General features: G+C 37.5%; 1 protein-coding gene across 10 annotated transcripts in view; it reads left to right on the top strand.

The window, feature by feature from the left end:
* The first annotated feature begins 16404 nt into the window (after positions 1-16404).
* Positions 16405-21720, top strand: part of LOC131433082 (synaptic vesicular amine transporter) — a 102724-nt gene continuing 97408 nt past the window's right edge. For 2 of the 10 annotated variants that reach the window (XR_009230020.1, XM_058599846.1), the window contains exons 1-2: positions 16405-16730; positions 20200-20316. The gene's annotated coding sequence lies outside the window, so the exon portion shown is untranslated. The other 8 variants (XM_058599849.1, XM_058599847.1, XM_058599848.1 and 5 more) reach the window with 8 other exon arrangements.

A 21720-nucleotide genomic window follows, 5' to 3' on the forward strand; every position in this document is an offset into this window, starting at 1 on the left:
GGTCTTCCACAAACCCATGCGCGAGTGTCTAGGATAACGGCTCCCTATTCCATCTGAGCTCCTATTTTCATCTCATCCCTTCACCTAATTACTATGAACATGAATAATATCTCACAACGTACCTGAACCAAACTTTAGAATGTTCTAAAATAATTATTCAAGCTATTGTCACACTTTCTCATTGGAAGAAATGGTGTTAAATTCTTCGGTGATCGTTTTTTTCCATTTAAAACAAACTCACTTTTCAATTTAGGACACATTTTCGTCTCAAGATTAACAGTTCGTCATGTTTCTGAATATCTACTAAGCGATTCGTATCAAAACATGATCACTGTTTCGCACAATTACACTACTATTGAATTCTGGATGACTTCATAATTAGTAATGTTCACTTGCCACTTGTTCAATTAACGATTAAAAACTTCAAAAATTACCCGACATGCAATAAAAGTCTTCAAGAATATGAGATGAAAGTTCCTCACTTAGTTCACTTGATTGCGCTTTGCTTTCATCTCATTTAATTGCGCAATGTTGCCAAGTTTTCTCATAATATTACAAAAAAAATTGTTTTACTTCTTAAAATTATCATCAACAAGTATTTTTTTGGTATCCGTGACATTAGTTTATTTATATTGTTGATATTTATATTTCAATAAATCTGTTTCGGGTTCGAATATTACCAGAAAAAGCGTGTTAAATACTAATGAAATTACCATTGTGCCAAATCTAGTTGCCCTGGTTTCTTTCCGCTATACGTCACCATAACACTGTTAAGTGTGTGTGTGTACCATCGACTGTGCACAGAGATGACAATTTTTTTAAACACACACACACACACACACACACCATGCAATGAAATGCAATTATGACTCGAAATTGCTCCGATAATATATATCGTTACATTATTTTGGATAAAAAAAATTATTTCAGACCTAAGATGTTCGTTCAAAATTTCTCAATTTTTTTCATTCTGAATTTAAAATTTAATTAAAATAACCTGCATATGGTTATGGTCAGACTATATTGGCATGATTTTTATCTACTTAGCTTTAAACCTGGGGCATCGGAAAGTCATCCGCATATGTGAACACTAGTTTCAACAATTTAGTTTTATTGTCATTGACAAAGAATGCGAAATTCAACCGAAAAATATTGAAAATGACGAACTACGATTTTTATTAGACGGAAATTATACGATGCCCAATTTTGGCAAACTCTCTCTAACACATCGGCCGGTATTTCACGAATAATGCCTCCGGCCCATAATCTACATCAAACAGTGACTTTTTTGGGATGCATTGGTAGCTCTTACTATGCTTCTGGCTGGTCTTCACTCTAGATGCGACAATTTTGCTTGTTGACGTATCCATTTAACCAGAAATGAGCCTTGTCGCTGAACACAATTTTTCGATAAAAAAGTGCATTTTCCTCTAACTTTTCCAGCGTCCATTCCTGATTAAATTATAGACCAAATTACGATTCATGATTAAATTGTGGATCAAACTGAACAAGTTTGACAATGACATAAGACACGATTCACTCGTGATCTGCCAAAAACAGTGTTTCCAAAAAGATACCAGCAAAAATAACCCCTTATAACTGTTAAAAACAGTTTTGGGTCTAATAAACTGCGAAAACCAAGAAAAAAAACCGAAATATTGGAACTGTACGAGTGCGAAGCATTGTCTGAATGTTCGTTCTTTATATCATTGAATTCAATGTAGAATTTCAAAAGGTCCCCCCAAAAATAAAAACAACAGCATGCTCAGATTATATTTTATAACAATTTTGTTGCACACCCTGGCTAGTTCTGAACTTTAAAAAAGTCTTCCAATCACGTACTTTTTCAGACACCTTCAAAATAAAGATATCTCTGGTGAAGTATTTCGCTGTGTCTAACGAGCGCATTTCAGAAGACATCGACTCACCGCGAGGAATTGCCCTGATTGACAACACATCACGTTATCCTTCCAGGTAGTGTTTTTTTTTGCGCCAATAAATTGATCTTACGGTACAGTTTTTCCTCGTACCAACAATTGTACTCACCGGGGAATCTTTTTTCTTAACTATCTTGTAGGTGAATCTGGCTAGGCCGGTACTAATCAATAAAAGCATGTGCCATTATGGGGAACGATAAAAGTGGTTTCAAATCTGTAATGTAAATAATCAACGCGTAAGTGCTTCTCAGCACTGTAGTTACCACTGGAACAGTTCTGCTATCATTCGGTTGAAATTTGAATTTCATGGGCTCTCGTATCAAATACTCTTCGAATTCGACTTATTGTCTGTTTGCACATGGTTGGTGAAAAAGAGAGAACAACCACTTGTAGATTCCGAACGGGTACGCACACCCCATCTATCTATCGTGTATGTATAGCTGAATCCAGACGTTCATCCATGCATCCCCCTCTAATCTTCTGAAAGGACAGACAATATGGGTTCCACATAAAAAGGAGAAAAGAAGGAGCTTGGACATGCTTAACGATACATAGCATTAGAATCAGCACCATGAAACATAAGCACATAAATTTTCATCACATTTCTCCAATTACGGTAAGCGATAGAACCTATATGTATGTACACATGGCAGAAGGAAGCACGTCTATGACAATGACTGAATGACTAGCTAAAGTGATCTTGGAGCCAACAAGTTGTTAATGATAATGGAGTCGACAATGTGGCAACCAGTCCATGCAGGAATGCGGTGAACAATTGGGGTCCACTCATTTTATGATGTTAAGAAATACTGTTGAAATCGTATCGCGTGCTTGCAATAAACAAATTGCCAATTTTAACATACGTTACTATTTATTATTGAAAAAACAGATACGCATCAGATTATGTTCCAAACGATGGAATATGTTCATGAACAATAAATCAGTCGCTGCGTAAGCAATTATACAACATTTTCGAGCGCTTTCGTGTTCACTTGGAAGTTGTATGTCCTGGAAACGGAAAATAGAAAATAGATACGCATTAAGTATTTTTTCCACCAAAATTACATTTTCAATGATTTCGTTTGTTCCCACAGTCGTGCTAACACTTGGAAGGTTTATCGATATTCAATTATTTTGTGTCATTATAGCGTGATTTCGCCGAACAGAGTTTTCGTTCAGAAAGTATCGTTTAATTTTCAAATATGATAAAACGACTGTAAATGCGATGTAGTATTCCATTCGAGTCTAGTGGTTTCCTTAATTAGAACGACTGTTTTACTACGCTTTGGTTACTAATTTTGTTTTTTTTTTAATTTTACCTTTTTTTTGAAACTATTAATTCAATATATTTTCATTTACAATTCATATGAAAGTTTTAACATAAAGTGGCATTGAATGAAATTAGTGGTGTTTGTGATGTGTTTTTTAAAATAATATTGTGTGTTTGGTGTATTTATCTGTCTATCGAACTTGCTTTTCCGAACTTTTTTCGATTATTCCTGATTTCAAGCGAAATGATATGAAGCGCTCCATATTCTTCATTCTAATCTCCTCGCAATGGAACATGTGTTTTGGTAATATTTCCACTATGTTCAATATTGTGTTATAGTTGCGAGAAATAATTTCCATCACCATGTAATAACTGAAAAGAGCTTTCGTTACAAAATGAAAATGAATGTGAATTTTGTGGCCTTCGATTTTGCAACTATAGTCATTGCGGTATCCTTTGCTTTGTCCCGAGTTGGCGGTTCATTGCATAGGGCACTGGTCTTACAAACCAGTTGTCGTATGTTCGAGCCCCGACCTGGAAGGATTCGTAGTGTCGTGTACACTCTGAATCGTCTGCGAAGTCTGTTGAAACAGAAGGTCAAATTCCACTACAGGAATGTAATACCAAGGCTTTGGTATCCTTTGCTGTAATACGCATACGTCTCCACATAACTCGGTCGATGGCTGCTTTTCGCCAGCCGTATGCTTTGTAGATCTCCCTGCACTTGATCGATCCATCTTGCTCTTTGCGCTACTCTTCTTCTTGTCTCAGCCGGATTAGATTCAAATATCATTTTTACCAAACTGTCATCCGACATCCTAATGACATGCGTACGATAGGTGGTTCCTCTAGTAGCTGTTGCAATTCGTGGTTAATACGCCGTCTCCACATTCCATCTTCCGTCTGCACTCCACCATAAATTAGATAGTCCGCAGCACCTTTCAGCGCGTTGGTCCTCTGCCTACATAGTACAGGTTTCGTGGCCATAGAGAACAACCGATCCATTGAGCGTTTTGAAGATGATCAATTTCGTGCGGTGGCGTACTTTACTCGATTAAAGGGTTTTTTTTTAGTTCAAAGTACGCACGATTTCCTCCCAAAATCGCCAGTGAGCCCGAATACACGAACTCGTCAACCATTGTCACCGTCTATCAATATTCGTGGTGGGAGGCGTAGTGTGTCTTCTTCAGAGCCTCTCATGTATTTTGTTTTCTACACATTTATAACTAGTCCGATACACCTAGCTTCAGCTTTCAGTCGGATCTATGTTCCAGTCATCTTCTCAAGGTTACGTGTCACAATATCAACATCGTCAGCGAAGCTGAAAAGCTCTACGGACTTTTGCAAGATTATACCATTCGTGTCGATCGTCGCTCTTCGAATACACCTTTCAAAACAACATTAAACAAGAGACAAGAGAGACCACCACCTTGCCGTAACTCTCTCAGGGATTCGAAGAGACTCGAGAGCGCCTCAAATACTCGGACGTAACACATCACTCTGATCATTGTTACTTTGACCAATTGCGTCAATTTATCCAGAAAATCGCATTTGTACATAATCTGCCATAGCTGTTCGCAATCGATTGCGTCGTATGTCGTTTTGAAGTAAATGATTAGGTGATGTGTTGGTACGTTGTATTCACGACACTTCTGGAGTACTTGTCGCGAATATGTGATCCGTAGTGGGGCAGGTCACAGTGAATCCCGTTTGCTGTGGCCTTAGCTATTGGTGATAGACGTTGGAAAATGATTTGCTAGAGTACCTTGTAGACGGCGTTCAGCAATGTGATTGTGCAGTTGTTGCAACAGTCAAGCTTATCACCTTAGCTGGGACAGACCACATACCTTACATCCATTCCTGCAGTAGAATCTTAGAAATCATCCAGTGCCTCTTCTCCATATTTGAGCAGCTTGCCTGGCAGTTGGTCATTGCCCGCGGTTTAGTTGTTCCTCAGCTTACTGATCTCCTCACTTATCTCCGATAGATCAGGTGCTGGAAATCTGTCGTCAGCTGATTCCTGTGTCTTTCTCTGTATCTTGCACTGTTTAGATGCTCGCCTAAATACTGCTTTCATCCGTCGATCTCCTCACATTCGTTCGTGAGAAGTTTACCACTGGTATATTTGCACATTCCGGCCTGTGACGTGTGGCCTCTACGTGAGCGGTTCACCTTCTCATAGAATTTCCATGTATCATATACGTGGTACAGCTGTTCCATCGACTCGCGATCTTGGTCTTCCTGGTGGCGATTTTTCCTTTGAAAATCCGAGTTGTGTTGTTCCGTGCCTGTCTGGCATTCGCCGTCAAACCAGTAATTCCTTTGATTCGATAACCTCGTACCTAGTACGGTTGCGGCAGTGCGACTTATGACCCTCATAATCATGGTTACGGACGAGTCTGATGAGTCGTCTCCCTTCCGTAAAGCAGATGAAGTATCAAGCTGTTGAGATGTAGCCAAGAGATTCTTCTCTTAAACCAAACAATAATCACATTCTCAAATTGAATGGCTTGGAATTGACATGGTCTGATCAAGCAAAATACTTAGGTTTAACGTATAACAAAAACCACACTTTCAAGGATCACATTGAAGGAATCCAGGCAAAGTGTAATAAATATATTAAATGTTTATATCCTCTTATAAACAGAAATTCTAAGCTCTGTCTAAAAAACAAATTATTAATTTATAAACAAATTTTCAGACCAGCCATGCTTTATGCAGTACCAATTTGGTCAAGTTGTTGTTCCACCAGGAAGAAAACGCTTCAAAGGATTCAGAATAAAATTCTGAAAATGATTTTGAAGCGTCCTCCCTGGTTTAGTACAAATGAGTTACACAGACTCACAAATATAGAACCATTAGGTTTAGAATTTTCCCTACACAAAAATCACAGAATTGCGGAAGCAAATGATGTCTTCATGGTAATAACCAAATCATGTATATAATAGGGCTGAAAAGTCACCACTTGTGGCTGAACACCCAATTTAAATCTTAATAATTTAATTTTAACTCATATTCCAATGAATAGTTATTAAAAAAAGCTGTTGAGATGTTCAATATGAGTTGGTATGAAAACAGTTTTCAATGCAATTTCTTATGCAATTCGCTAAGACCATAGCCTCGACACGCAAAGCAACAAATAATTTGTTCTAAAATATTTTGATACTGATAAACTTGTAGTGTAGCTGGAAATCTCTTTTGGATTTCTTACGATCAATTGACCCTGGGCGCTAAAAATCAATAGCGAAGTGTGATCCAAACCCACAGATAAAACTATTTTGTGAATTTACATATTTTTCATGGTTTAACATTGCAGATGGTTTTCAATTGAATTTTCGATTCAACAGAAGTCTATTTCATAGTACTATTGATTTACAAGTCGTGTAAAGTTCATTATTTATTTCTGTGCAGAAGGTCCTAAACGGAAGTTATCACCAAGAGTTTTTTTGGATACCAACTAACCAGCTTTACAAATTCGAGAAATTTATGAACCAATTTCAAGGAATTCCCTCCTCTTTACACTATCCCTTAAGATGAAGCAATCTTGAAATTGAAAATTTTACTCTACTCATACTGTAACAGATCGGCTGAAAAGTTCGTATCGTTTCTATGAGTGGGCGCCACTAGAATTAAATCCATACCATTTTCAGTTAGTACCAACCTTCAAAAGATACGTGTATAAATTTGACAGCTGTCTGATTATTAGTTTGTGCGATATTGCATTTTGAGTGAAGCTACTTTTGTTATTGTGAAAAAAATGGAATTTCGTGTGTTGATGAAACACTACTTTTTGATGAAAAAAAGTGTCGCCGATACCAAAAAATGGCTTGATGAGTGTTATCCAGACTCTGCACCGGGCGAAGCAACAATTCGTTAGTGGTTTGCAAAATTTCGTACTGGTCATATGAGCACCGAAGACGATGAACGCAGTGGACGTCCAAAAGAGGCTGTTACCGATGAAAACGTGAAAAAAATCCACAAAATGATTTTCAATGACCGTAAAGTGAAGTTGATCGAGATTGCTGACACCCTAAAGATATCAAAGAAACGTGTTGGACATATTATTCACGAATATTTGGATATGAGAAAGCTTTGTGCAAAATGGGTGCCGCGTGAGCTCACAATCGATCAAAAACAACAACGAAAAACCATGCTGAAATTGAACTAATTGGGCTTCGAATTGCTCCCTCATCCACTGTATTCTCCAGATTTGGCCCCCAGTGACTTTTTCCTGTTCTCAGACCTCAAGAGAATGTTCGCTGGTAAAAAATTTAGAAGCAATGAAGAGGTAATCGCTGAAACTGAGGCCTATTTTGAGGCAAAGGACAAATCGTACTATAAAAATGGTATCGAAAAGTTGGAAGATCGCTATAATCGCTGTATCGCCTCTGATGGCAATTATGTTGAATAATAAAAACGAATTTTGGCAAAAAAATGTGTGTTTCTATTAAACGATACGAACTTTTAAGCCGAACTGTTAGTCTCTAAACCGGAAGTTGGATTCCAAAAAAAAATCATTATTTCAAAATCAAACTTTTTACACTTGGAAGTATATATATTAAACTACTTAAATTTTTTGCCTTTCTCATATAGAATGGTTACGCAGATGGTGGTGAGCTCACTTCGTCCGCGTCCCTTGTCGTTATATTTTTCAAATAGCGATTCGTCTGCAATGCTATCATTTTTTTCATCAGTTCCTGTATCATTGCCAATTTAAATTGTGTTGTAATTTGATTATCAGGTGCATAATGTATGTCGTATGGACGTGAAAGGTATGACATTGTAAGGGAGCATCTTTTATTCCCCGGAATACGAGTAAGTGACACTGCTTACATATCCGCCTAATCTTTTCTGTTCGCTTTTCGGTAACAGCTATAGTTAGGTGACGAATGGATGAATCATATCGGGGCTACTGTAAGTCTACCCGCATCCACTGGCAAGTCCTCGAACTGATGGTGGCTTCACTTCACATCACACTCATATAGAGGTTATCCAATCACTTTACAAAAACCGACTAGTAAAAATTGGCTCGGAGCGCCAACTGTTATATACCATTCGACTCAGTTCATCGAACTAAGCAATGTCAATGTTAGGCGGTTTTTACGCGGATTTTTTAAGTTACGCGGTTTTTACGCTAATTTTTCTCGAATTGGTAGCAATTATCAGTAGGAAGCCAAACATCAAACAGTATCACACTCTGTATCGAATTGGTTTTATTTGTTTATTTGTATAAAAAGCATCATCTGACATATTAAACTATAACATATAACTTAAAGCTAATTATTCACAATGTGGAATCGGTTAAGCTGTCGCTGGCGAAACACAAAAGGTGACACATTAAAATCAAAAAGATGAAAAAAATCGTTGAACTGCATGCAGACTATTCGAAAAGGTTCGTGCTGTCCATATACTCTGTTCCTTGGATCTAGGAACAGAATGCTCCGCTAGCGAAGTGTTCTTTCAGGTGTGTAGATATTGAGTTGCATAAGTAAAGTGGGGCTATCAATGTCCCTTAAAAGTAGTTTAGCAGCGAAAGTTGCTTGAGCGGTTATACGTCGTAACTCCAACGGCTCGATATTCAAGAGGCGGCACCGATCTTCGTATGGCGGTAAATTAATAGGGACTCGCCACGGTAGCAAACGCAGAGCGTACCGAACAAATCTTCTTTGAACAGCCTCAATCCTGGCGATCCAGTGAGCATGGTACTAAACCATACTAAAGCGTTTGACTCTAATATTGAACGTACAAGTGAACAATTTAGATATTATCTTAGAGATAACGGGTCCCGAAACTCTTTGGCAACCTAAATGATAAAACCAAGTTGACGGTTAGCTTTGGCTAAAATATTGTCATAGTGCAGTCTAAAGGTAATTTCACGATCCAATGTGACATTTCTCGATACTCAAGCACAAGAAATTTTTTTAACATCAACGAATTTTTCTATCATTTGTTGTAGTTCAAAGCAGTCCTCGTGATTCTTGATGACTTTCTGACTTTTTGCATCATCTGCATAAAACAATCTGCAATCCGGTGGTAACACCAGGGAAAGGTCGTTTATGAAGATCAAAAACAGTAACGGACCAAGATTGCTTCCTTGCGGAACTCCAGACTGATTCGAGAATATATCTGAAGTTGAAGATCCAATTTTTACTCGAACTGAACGGTTTGTCAAGTACGATTTGAACCAGTCTACGCTCGTCGAAGAGATACCCTGTCGTTTCGGTTCAGACAGAAGTATTCCGTGATCCACTCGATCGAATGCAGTCTTAAGATCCATATACGCTGCATCGATTTGCAAACCAGAGGCCATGTTCTGAACACACTTTGAGATGAATAACATAAGGTTCGATGATACCGAGCGTTTTGTGTAAAAACCATGCTGCTCGTAATCTATATAGCCTTTACAGCTAGCAAATAGTAGATCATTCACGATTATTTCAAATAGCTTAGAGAAAGCACACAAAGACGTAATTCCACGGTAGTTAGAAATATTGCATTTATCGTCTTTTTTGTAAATTGGGAATAAATAAGAAAATTTCCATCGTAAAGGAAACTCACTTCGCAGAGTAGAAAAGTTAAATAGGCTAGCTTACGGTGCTACAATGAAACATTTCTACCAAGGAGGGCTTACAAGTCAGTTGTCGTATGTTCGAGCCTCGACCTGGAAGGATTCTTAGTGTCAATAGGATCGTAGTACCAGTCACGCAATGGTTATGTAAACTATGAGTCTGTTCCACGAAAAGAATGGAATAAAAAAGGCTTGGCTTATAGACCATAGAGAGGTGTCTAAAGAATAAAACGCCGTGTGGTTCATGTTGATAAGTGAATTCGTCATCTAACACTCGATGTGGATAGACGAATAACCTACTACGATTTTGTTTTATCTTTGATTTTGTTTTATCTTTTATTCGCAGCTGTCTACCTACCCAAGCTATGGGTAAAACGCACCATAGATCCGAGAAGGATCTCAAGGATGCTAAGCGTCTGAAGCCAAGTGATGTACAAATAAACGACCGTTTGCTGAGTAACAACCAATACGCTGATCTGCCAGTTGATGTCGAAGAGGAACTGTAGAAAAAGGAAAAATGCTGATCTGCCAGTTGATGTCGAAGAGGAACTGTAGAAGAAGGAAAAAAGGGCTTCCCACCAAGTCTTCGCTCGGATTTCAACACGCTGATCAGCAAAAGACTGCAGGCAGCAATCCGTTTATGTACTGAAGGCTACAAAATAACTGTTCCGGCTTTGAACCACTACAAAGCAGTGGAATTGTACCTGAAGCAGACAAAAGCGGAATACTTCACACATGATATTGCCGCCAACAAACCTATGATGGTTGTACTTCGAGGACTACCCGACATGATGGAAGCCGAACTAAAGCAGGCACTGTCGGATGCTGGACTAAAGCCTGTGATGGTGTTTAAAACACAATACGGACAAAAAGTATCGAGATCAACTGTACCTGGTTCATCTGGATAGGGGGTCCATCACCATGAGTCAACTAAAAACGATAAAATCCTTATTCCATATAATCATCGAATGGCAAAAGTATAAACCGGTACATCGGGATGTCACACAGTGCACGAACTGTTTGAACTACGGCCATGGAGCGAGGAATTGCCACATGAAAAGTCGGTGCGAGAAATGTGCCGAATCACATAATACCAACGATTGCCTACTAGATGACATCGCTGTAAAATGTGTGAACTGTGATGTCGAGCATCCATATACTAGCAAATCGTGTCCCAAACGTGCTGAGTTCACAAAAATTCGACAACAGGCAACTAGTATTCCACAGAAGAATGAAAATAATTTCCCGCGGCTCCCACCAAATTTGTCGCCACTTCCTCACAGCAATCCAAAAGATTTAGCCGCTAGATCACAAAAAGATTCTTCCTCCAAAATCCCTCCTGGGTGGGCAATAATCAACCACAAGCAAAGGATGACTCTGGTGACTTATTCTCAGTTGAACAACTGATCGTCATTTTTGAAACAATGACAACAAAACTACGAAACTGCAGAACGCGGTTGGATCAAATCAACGCCTTAGGCAAATTCACCATCGAATATGCAATATAATGAGTTGGTTGTAGTAAATTGGAATGTTTGCTCACTCAGGAGTAAAACTGCTGAATTATCCGACTTTCTTCAAGAGAAGAATGCCGATATTGCTATTTTACTGAAACTCATCTTAAACCTGAAATTTCTATTTTTATTTCCAATTACAGGATTCACAGGTTCGACAGTACAACTACCAGAGGAGGGGGAGTTGCCATTGCCATTAAACGATCCATTCAGCACAGACTTCTGTCAGCCTTTAAATTGCAACTTATAGAAGCCATCGGAATTGAGATTACAACGACGATGGGACCCATCTTCATCATTGCAGCGTATTGCCCCAAACAATCCAATCTTCGAGATGGTACGTGTGCATCATTGAAGCGAGATCTGGCTATGCTCACTCGACGACAGAACAAATTCATCATTGCTGGGGACCTGAACGCACGGCATGAGCTGTGGGGAAACAAAAGACAGAATCGAAACGGATTCGTACTTGCCGAAGATTACGAAGCTGGACAGTACAACATGCTCGCTCCGGATCAACCAACGCGACTTTCCAGATCGGGAGTTCATTCCATTTTGGATATATTCATCAGCAACAGCGCCATTGACAGCTCTCCGGTTGTCTTCAACGAGCTCTCTTCTGACCACTTTCCAGTAATATTGACGTTGGGATCTTCACCAGAAACAGTGCCTATTCAACCTCGGAGGAACTATTATCGCACCGACTGGGTCCAATTTCAACAAATCGCCGACCAACTTATTAATATCGATTTGTCACTAGATTCCCCGATGGAAATCGATGCGGCCCTATCTTCCTTCCAGCATTCAATCACAGTCGCTCGTGATAGGACGGTTCCAGTACAACATATACCGAGTTTCTTTCAAATTGACAGTGTCACCAAGAAACTCATCCGACTTCGAAATATCTACCGGAGGCAGTATCAACGAACTGGCATCCTAGATAGGAAGACTTCTTATAACAACTTAACTAGGATAATCCAGAAAAAGATATCTGTGCTTCGCAACAGGAACCTCCAGCAAAAGCTTCAAGAAATTCTGCCACATTCTAAGTCCTTCTGGTCCATAACGAAGGTGCTTACGAAAAAACCGAAGCCTTTTCCTCCTCTGATGTCAGCCAAGGACGCAGCTGAAGGAATACCTTTAATCACACCAGTAGAGAAGGCAAATGCGTTAGGCCAGCAATTTCTGTGTTCTCACTATTTAGGACTCAACATTGTTAGTTCACATGAAAGAGCCGTTGCTGATAGCGTAGCTGAGGTTGACCAATCAGACTGCTTGATTCCTGAGGAAAGTAGAGTCACTGCGAATGAGCTGATGGCTATTGTGAAAAAATCCAAAAATATGAAGACCCCCGGTTTCGACAACACATTCAACATTGAGCTGAAACATTTGAGTATTCGCTCATTTGTTTTCTTAGCTAAAATTATTAACAGGTGCTGGGAGCTTGGTTACTTCCATTCAAAGTGGAAGTTAGCTAAAGTTATCCCAGTTTTGAAACCGGGGGAAGATCCTTCCTTTTCCAAAAGCTATCGGCCCATCAGCTTACTCTCTACTAGAGATGGTCGGGTATAGAAATTCTTATACCCGAACCCGACCCGTACCCGAGTGATCAGCAAAAAAATTACCCGGTCCCGACCCGTACCCGAGAAAAATTAAAAAAAATTACCCTTACCCGACCCGTACCCGATTAAAAATTACCTGTACCCGTACTCAACCCGAATGAGTAGTAAAAATTTTACCAAAATTCAGGATGGAAAAAATAAAATGTTTTAGATAGCGAGCCGTACCAGGCTTTAGTTGGTAAGTAAAATACATTAAAATGCTTGTTTACATTTAAACATATAAATACACTGTGAAGCATGAATAGATTTCCAATGTCTTTGGTACTTTATACTCATTTACTAATGTCGACAAAAGGGAGTAATATCTACTAAACTTTTTCGAAAAGCATATTTACCCAAAATGTCGTAATACCCGTTGTATTCAATTTTGGGTACGAGTGAACACGGTGAAAAATCACGCATTGAGATTTTCACTTGTGGTCCAGTGAAAAGAAACGAAAATTAACTGGCAATATTACCCAACTTGTTGTGCCATCAATCGGTTTCATTTCAAGTGAGATTACACCATCCAGAAGTGATGAATAAGAATAACTTCTATGCAGATTTTCTGAAATAAATGTTCATGTTTTTATGGTTAGAATCCTAATGATTTACATGAAAATTTTGAAAATCTCCAACAAATATTTAAAGTAACAGTTTTCTGGTATCTGAATGTATTTTAACATTTTATATATGAATCAAATAATTTTTACTGGATTGTGCATTAAACAGCTTTAAAATGGCAGTCCATTAAAACCTACGTGGAAAGGAGGGTCTGACCGTAACATCTTATACCGTTTTCGTTTATTGATCAGAGTCGCCCAAACAACGTTTGATATGTTTGTTTTAGCAACCTGAGGTTGCTCTAGATCGGACTTCAATCGCGTAGTTTCGCTCTGAAAATTTTCTCGGGTCGCACCAAGCATCCATGCAAGTTTGTTTATTTTTTCTTTTTTTTCATGAGTTGTTGTTTAGGGCGCGTACCACGTGTTCGTTTTACTCGGAGTCAGAGTCGAGTCGAGTCTTATTAAATATGTTATAAAAAAGTAGGGTGGAAAATAATTACATAACTTTTCACGTAACTATGATTGATCGTTTTTTTTAAATGAAGAAAAGAAATGTTTTTTTCTGGAAAAATATGCCAATTGTCAGGTCTGGTCCTAGGCGCGAATATCAAAACCCCTTGAATCAAATTGTTTATTTTTCGGAAGAACTGCTTTGCAATAAAAAATTCTCGTCAACATGTTAACATATTTATGTGAAATACAAATGGTCGGGTAATCGATCAGAAAAAAAATTTTACCCGTACCAGACCTATACCCGAATGAGCAGTAAATTTTTTTACCCGTCCCGACCCGTACCCGAGTGAGCAGCAAATTTTTTTACCCGAACCAGACATCCCACCTCTTCCGGGTGGTGGTGTTCTGTCACAATTTGCTGATGATACTGCCATTCTTTACAAAGGTCGTGTCATTAATGCTCTGAAGAATAAACTACAGACATGTCTGGACGCTCCAACTGAATATTTTACAAGCTGGAAAATTGTGATCACTCAGGTCATCTTGTTTCCACATTCAAGATCTCCAAAACTTGTTCCATCAGACGAATGCCGAATACGATTCGGTGATGAGGTCATTTAATGGTCCGACAAAGTTATCTATCTAGGACTCACCTTTGACAGACATCTGATATTCAGGTCACATGTTGACAAAATCGTTCAAAAATGCAGCATACTCATTAGATCTCTGTATCCGCTGATTTGTAGAACATCTAAACTGTGCCTGAAGAATCAGATGGCTGTCTATAAACAAATCATCTACCCCGCAATTGAATACGCAGTCCCTGTTTGGCGGGGCTGTGCACGAACACACAAACTTAGGCTTCAGCACATTCAAAGTAAGATCTTAAAGATGATTCTAAAACTATCCCCTTGGATAAGGACTAGTGAAGTACATGAAATGGCCTCCCTGGATATACTAGACCAAAAATTCGAACAATACTGCACGAAATTTGAAGAGAGGTGCTCAATCTCTGAAATACAAATAATTCAAAATTTGTACGTATTAGGTTAGGGATAGTTATAAGTAGGTAGATATTTTATAAATAATTAACATAAATATTATGATTAAACATTAGTATGTAAAACAAGAGTAACTAAAACACCTATTATTAATAACGAATCGTATGAACAACAAATATGAAAGGCCAAAGGATCAAACACTTGTACTGTGAAATGTTGATGTAATACACAAAAATAAGATTAATAAACAGATATTTATGCAAAAAAAATGTTGATAAGTGTAATAGTTTTGGAATACGAGTGACACCCAGTTCGAAAAAAACGTGATTTCGAAAGGGAGCCGCCAAGGCTCTCGAATGGCCGGATTTTCGGTGGCGCGGAACTAGTTCCATATCATGTCCAAGAGTATTTTCTTGCAATTTATGGGAACATAATTTTCCTTCAACTGGCCTGTTTTTGTCGTTAACTAAACATGGACCCGTTCTCATAATTTGCAAGCGGAGTTGAGAGTTTCATTACTTTTCGTCTATTTTGAGTCAATGAAAATGACTTTTATTAGCACACCTTAGTTTCTTGTCACAATTCACAACATTTCTATTTTCGGAATAAGCTCTGATAGAAGCGATCATTTGTTCGTCCGAAATTTGAGCATATATTCCATTGTGGAAAATTTTCTGAAGTATTTCGTTTACCTAGTAATGGTTTTTCATCATAACGAGTTCCGTGATTTTTTGACTTACGGGACAGATGTCACGAATCATTACCAAAAATAATCAAAGCCTTTTTCACTACGCACAAGACCGATTCATACCACGATTTAGCAATGAGTGATTATTATAATGATTATGACGATGATGGCGATGATGATGGTGATGATGATGATGATGATGATGATGTGGGAACATTAAATGGTATATAGCGACTGGATGGAGTTAAAAAACCGACGTGACAATGGAATTCTAGCTTGAGATCTAACATCACCACTTGTTGGAGTCGCATCCATTTTCCTCGCATTGCTTAGCACAATGATTCCTGCAATCTCTCTTCCTTAAAAGTTCGTATGAACCGATTGTACATTAAATGGATTCTGTTCGTAATCCGGAGCTACCGGAAGGTTGATGCCAGAACGATCTGTGAGTTCATCTGAAAAGAAACAAGATTTACTGTGGCGAGTCCAATCTCGGACATTGGAGTATTAGATGCCTTTAAACTTCATATACAACGAAACGGTGAATAATAAATGTGCGCTGTCCCATTTTCGGTATCGACACGGTTGTGTGGCTCATGAATTTTCGCGACTCCAGCTGCCGTCATCACGTGAAAGCGAATTCAGAATTTTCTTCTTCGGGACTCCTTCGTTGTCTGCTCGGCCACAGTTGAACGAACAGGAGCGAGATGACTATACATGCTCGAATGGGGTGAATTTTCTCTTGTTATCCCTAAAGAGGCTGGAATTTCCCGCTATGCCAGGAGTGTAGTTCAGTACGAGACCAGATCTCGTCGTGGTAGGCTGTTTGTCTAACAGCAGACTCTTGCGGAACCAAATTGGTATCTGGAAAAAGGCACTTCTTAGCCTTCTCCTGCATTGAGACTCGTGAGTGAGTGAAAGTGTGTGTGTGGGTGCGAGGTGGTTGTGGCTTTGGTTGTGTGTGGCTTTTAAGCGCAACAGTCGTTTCAGACAGGATTCTCGAGTGTCGTCTTCGAGTGGCCAAACGATTTTACATTTGCAGTAAAGGATCTGAAGTCAGTGCTTGCTAAGAAGTTGAAGTAGGCGGTCTAGTCCGAAACCTGCGGAGCAGGTTGCAGTGTTGGGCTAAAAGGTACCCTTAGTGAATTAGTGATTCTATTGATGTGGAACAGTGGAACTTTCAGCGTTGTAAAATTAGAACGTTAGTGAATTCTAGCTTGTGAAATCGAACAATGGTACCGCATAAGGCCGTCGGGTGATAAATTTGATGAATGTGCGGGAAAAGCCGCCGGGTCTGCTCTGGACGGAAAACGATTGATTCAAATGGGTCTCCCGATTCCCATTTCGGATCGGTTATCAGATGTTTAGTGGATTCAAAATTGCTTTTTCCATCCAAACACTTTGGCAGGCGTTCGGTTGGTGTGCGAAAATAACGCGGGGGTGTAATCTACTGTATATAACTAGCTATAACATTGCACAAACAGCGGTGGGGTTCTGATTTTGAGGCTGTGTGGTTTGTATTACTGGCAAACAGTGGCTATTTCCTTCACGGACTCTTGCTCGATGCACGTTTGTTCGTTGTTTTTTTCGTTTGTTTGTTTGGCAATATTTGTTTATTTTTCATCTTAGATTAATTTTTAAACGTCTTTTGATAGAACTGGAAGTCAGTGAAACTAAGTAGACTTTACTCATCAGTTGACCTTTCGCTATCGCGTTCCGAGCTTGATTATGACAATTTGATAAACAAACTCGGTAACTGCCAATAGAAAATATCAACTCACAATAAAACAATTTTCATTACCCGAAAAAGTATTTACCTAACCAGAATTCAATTTATTCAATCGCAGAAAATTTTTGGCTTCTTTAATTCTTTTCAAACGAAATTGATTGTTTTTTAATTGTTTCACACAGCGATTTTAAGATAGTTTGCGCCCAATTTCCATAATTACAGGTTGATGATTGTTTAAATTTTCAAACCGTCAAATAAGTTGCGAATTCTGATTCCGAAAGCACCGGAAATAATGGTCAGAAGACCTCAGAATGGAGTTCGAAGTTGCAAATAGCGATTCTTATATAGCTTTCGCTTGAGGAACCTCGAAGAAACCTGGAGAAGATTTTTTTAACAGTTTTGATGAAACTTAGCTGGGTTTTCACTGAACAGTGTGAGATTTAATTGCGTTTAACCTATGCAGGTCGTTGCTGACTTCAAGAAAACGGTTTGACAGAAATTCGTACTAAGTTCGGAATCAAACGGAAACAATATAAATATCACCTGTTGAATTCCGTTTTTCCAACGTAGATATATGAAAAGAGCTAACACAGTTTTAGATTTTCTTACAAATTGTTCTCTCAGATACTGTAAATGTAAAGGTTGAAATTAATAATTTTGAATGTGATCAGAAAAACTTAGTCTCGATTATTTTTACTAACAAAATACTGCAAAAACAGGAAATTAAATAAACGAACAGATTTTGGGTATCCTACATTATTTGAAAAATGATCAAATGGAATCAATGTTAGCAGTTCTTCATAAAATTTTATTCTAGAACATTATGTTGTATTCGCAAGCAAATGTTGCAATGTATATTCAAACTATTAACGTACTACAAACTCAATTGGGTTAGTTTTCATATTCTTTACTATTTTTAATTTTAATGCATAACTTCGGATGAAGTGAAATTAATTACTTTCTTGTACTCGGAGATTTTTTTCGTTCACAACAAGTTGTATATGAATATTTTTTTCAGCAACCCGACCAACCTTAACAAAGTCAAGATTTAACGAAGTTTGAGACGTTTATAGTTTTAAATATTATCAATTCATGTCTACATAACAATATTGCCATTCTGTGTGACAGGTGATGAAACTTAATATAAAACTCTTCTACATTTATTGGGTCTACAAGTATATTTTGAGGCTTATTTACGAAATTATGATTTCAGAATATTTCCAAATTGATTCGAAATATCCCCCAAATTATCTCAAAAAGCAGCAAAATTACTTAAAAAACCTTTCCGGGAAATCCTAAAACAAAAAAATTGACTTCAATTTGTTTCAAACTCGTTTCTGAAAAAAATATAACAAAATTTTTTCTCAATTATCTTAAAACCGTTTCGAAATGGCTTTGAAATAAATTGTTTATGAAGTGTTTCAAATGTTTTTTTTCTAAATTCCTAATTCAAAATATTTCAACATTTTCTTCAAACTGTCTTCAACCTATCCCACATTTTTATAATATTAACTCAAAACTCTCTGCAAATTTGTTTCAAAACTGTTTACATTAACTCTTAACTCTCTTCAAATTTGCTTCAAAACTGTTCAAGAATTATCTTCGATTCAAAAGAGTCTCGAAACTTAAAAGTAAAACGTTGTCACAATAATCTTTTAATTTTTTTTTGTTTCAGAAATTTCTCAAAATTGTCCCGAAGTTGTTTCAAAACTATTCAAACTAATTGTTACAAAATAGTGTCTTCCAAAATTATGTCAAAACGTCTTAAAATGAGTTATTTAAGTTATTTTTTCCAAAATTGATTCAAAGCTGTCTCAGCATTGCTTCAAATATAACTTTTTCGGAAAACTTTTTTTGCTCTAATTTGAAAAGAAACAACTAAAAGTTATTGAATGTTGTACAGAGCACATGAGAAATCACACAAATTTTTAGATTTAGAAGCTCGAAAACAGCAGTTTAGCAATGCAAATTGAAGAGCGTGAAAGAATATGGGGCTGTATCGCTGGTGTAGGTAAAACTTTGAAACGTTCGCAATGCGCGGTCGTGCATTATCGTTGAAAAAAATGTTTTTGTCGTGCTTATCGCTAGTTTCCTGTCGTTTCTGATGAAATACTAGGCTTAAAAGCAGTAAAGTGTATTGGGGGACATTTTTGAGATAGTTTTAAAATGGTTTTGAAACAATTTGGAGACATTTCCGAGACAATATTGTGGTTTTTTAAAAACTAATTTGGAACGGTTTTGAGAATGATAATTTTACTTAACTCAGTGATTGGGGAAATTGAATTTACCTCTGTTTTCAACCTTCCAGGTCTTTTGCCAGGGATTTTTGGGATAATGGAGTTGCGGATTTGTAACAATATTGAGATAATTGTGAAACATTTTTGAAACATGCTTCTTGAACCAATTTCGTGATAGATAGTTGTAATTTCATTTAATTCCAATTTTAACCTCCTTGGTCTTCCACTGAGGAATTTAGATGTCGATTAGAAACAGTTTGATATAAAAGAGAAACATTTTCTAAGTGATTTTGAAACTGTTATGAAACAGTTTGAAGACAATTTTAATGCAACTTACACAAATTTGGAATAACTTGAGATAATTGAAGGAAATTTTTGAAAGTCATTTTAGAACCATTTTGAAAATGATCCGGTAGAATATTATTGATGGCTTTTCGAGCCAAAATCGTCTTTTGAATCCAAGGGTAATGAACATATCTTTATTAGCTTTCTAATACCTTCGTTCCTGTACCCAAAAACGTTAAAATTATCGTAGGTACAAATATTTTAGATTATGACGAATTACTATGAATCCAACCGAACGCCAGCATATTAAATTTGTTTAGTTAGTTTGTATGAATTAATTTTCCATTCAGGAATAAAACTCAGTTTGAACAATTTTATAACAACTCAACCGGCTATAATGGAGTGACATAACATCAGTATTGTTCCGGTAGATAGAGATCGCCATTCCGTCACGAGAACAAAGTCGTGTAAGTATGACATAAATTACTACTACCAATTTCTTTTGAGTATTTGAAACAATACGAATATTTTTTCCAATTTTTTTATTATCCAAATATTATAAACTATAACTAATGCATGAGAGAGCAATCTTGACACCTTTCCACTTTTAACGCAGGTCGGTTGCTAGTCTGTCAGTTGTAGGTGGGGAAACTGATAGTAGCGAAAACAAGACAATTAAATAAAAACTCTAAAAACATCCTACCGACGATCGATGGGATAAGATAATGGATAGATAGCTGGTACGGTTGAAGTGTAAAGTAAAGAACATTCAAGAAGGAACATTGAATATATCTAATATGATTCTCGAACAGAAGATTGTTGGGAGAAAAATTTTCATAGCCGTTGTATCTTAACCCTTAGATGAATAAATTCATTGACAAAAACTGAACCCTTCTGAAAGTGTTCAGTGCGCGTAGGGTGGTTGATAAGTGTATCAAAGATAAGTGGTGATGTATTCGAGCTTTATTCGGTACTACCGTGGTGGTGTAGTAATATTATTAATAAAAGCAGCAAGTGCTGTGATTAATAATAGTTATAATGACAATAAAAACATTATTATTAATATCACAAAGCATGGTATGCAGCTGATTTAATAATATTAGTCAATTTAGCTTGACTAATGTACGCAGAAGTAACAGGAGCGCAGACTATCGCTACCGGAATTCGAACGCGCCATTCAAACGCTGCGCCTACTGTGTGCTCGAGACATGCAGACAATGCTGCGCTCCTGTTACTTCTATAAATCAAATTCATGTTAAATAGCGTTTTTTCGTTTTTATAATCTAAATAGTGCAGTGTAATCAACCAGCTGGTATTAAACCTAAGCCTTTTATCGCTATAATCACTGTTTGGTTTATGGTTATTGTAGTTCATATTGACCACCATACGTGCATCGAAAATATTGCAGTTATTATTTCTCAGTAGCGGATCAGTTGCGAATTCATTCAGCAGAGATTTTTTTTATTGATTAAAATGTAGTCATTAAATCTTGCGCGAATCACTTTGGTGTCGAACTGAAGCGTAGGAGAAATTCAGAATCGAAATATCAGCGGAGACTCCTCTCCCTTTGGATTATTTCTTTAGGGATATTTCTGTGGGTGAAAATTTGTTATCAGGATTCGCTGACACAAAAAATTACTTGTGAACTTCGAGGTTCAAAAATTCAACAATTTGGATGCACGTTTCATGAATTAAAATTTCGGACGTAAATTTTTCAGTCACTGAGTTTTTTAGAACATGTCTTGAACTGATTTTTTCACGAGTGATAATGAAATGAGCTTTTTCTAATCAGTTTTTTTTCTAAAGTTTTCAACGAGTGATAATGAAATGAACTATTTTTGATCACTCATCGTGATTTTCTCAACACTCTG

The sequence above is a fragment of the Malaya genurostris genome, chromosome 2 (assembly GCF_030247185.1).
Source record: "Malaya genurostris strain Urasoe2022 chromosome 2, Malgen_1.1, whole genome shotgun sequence".
Lineage (NCBI taxonomy): Eukaryota > Metazoa > Arthropoda > Insecta > Diptera > Culicidae > Malaya > Malaya genurostris.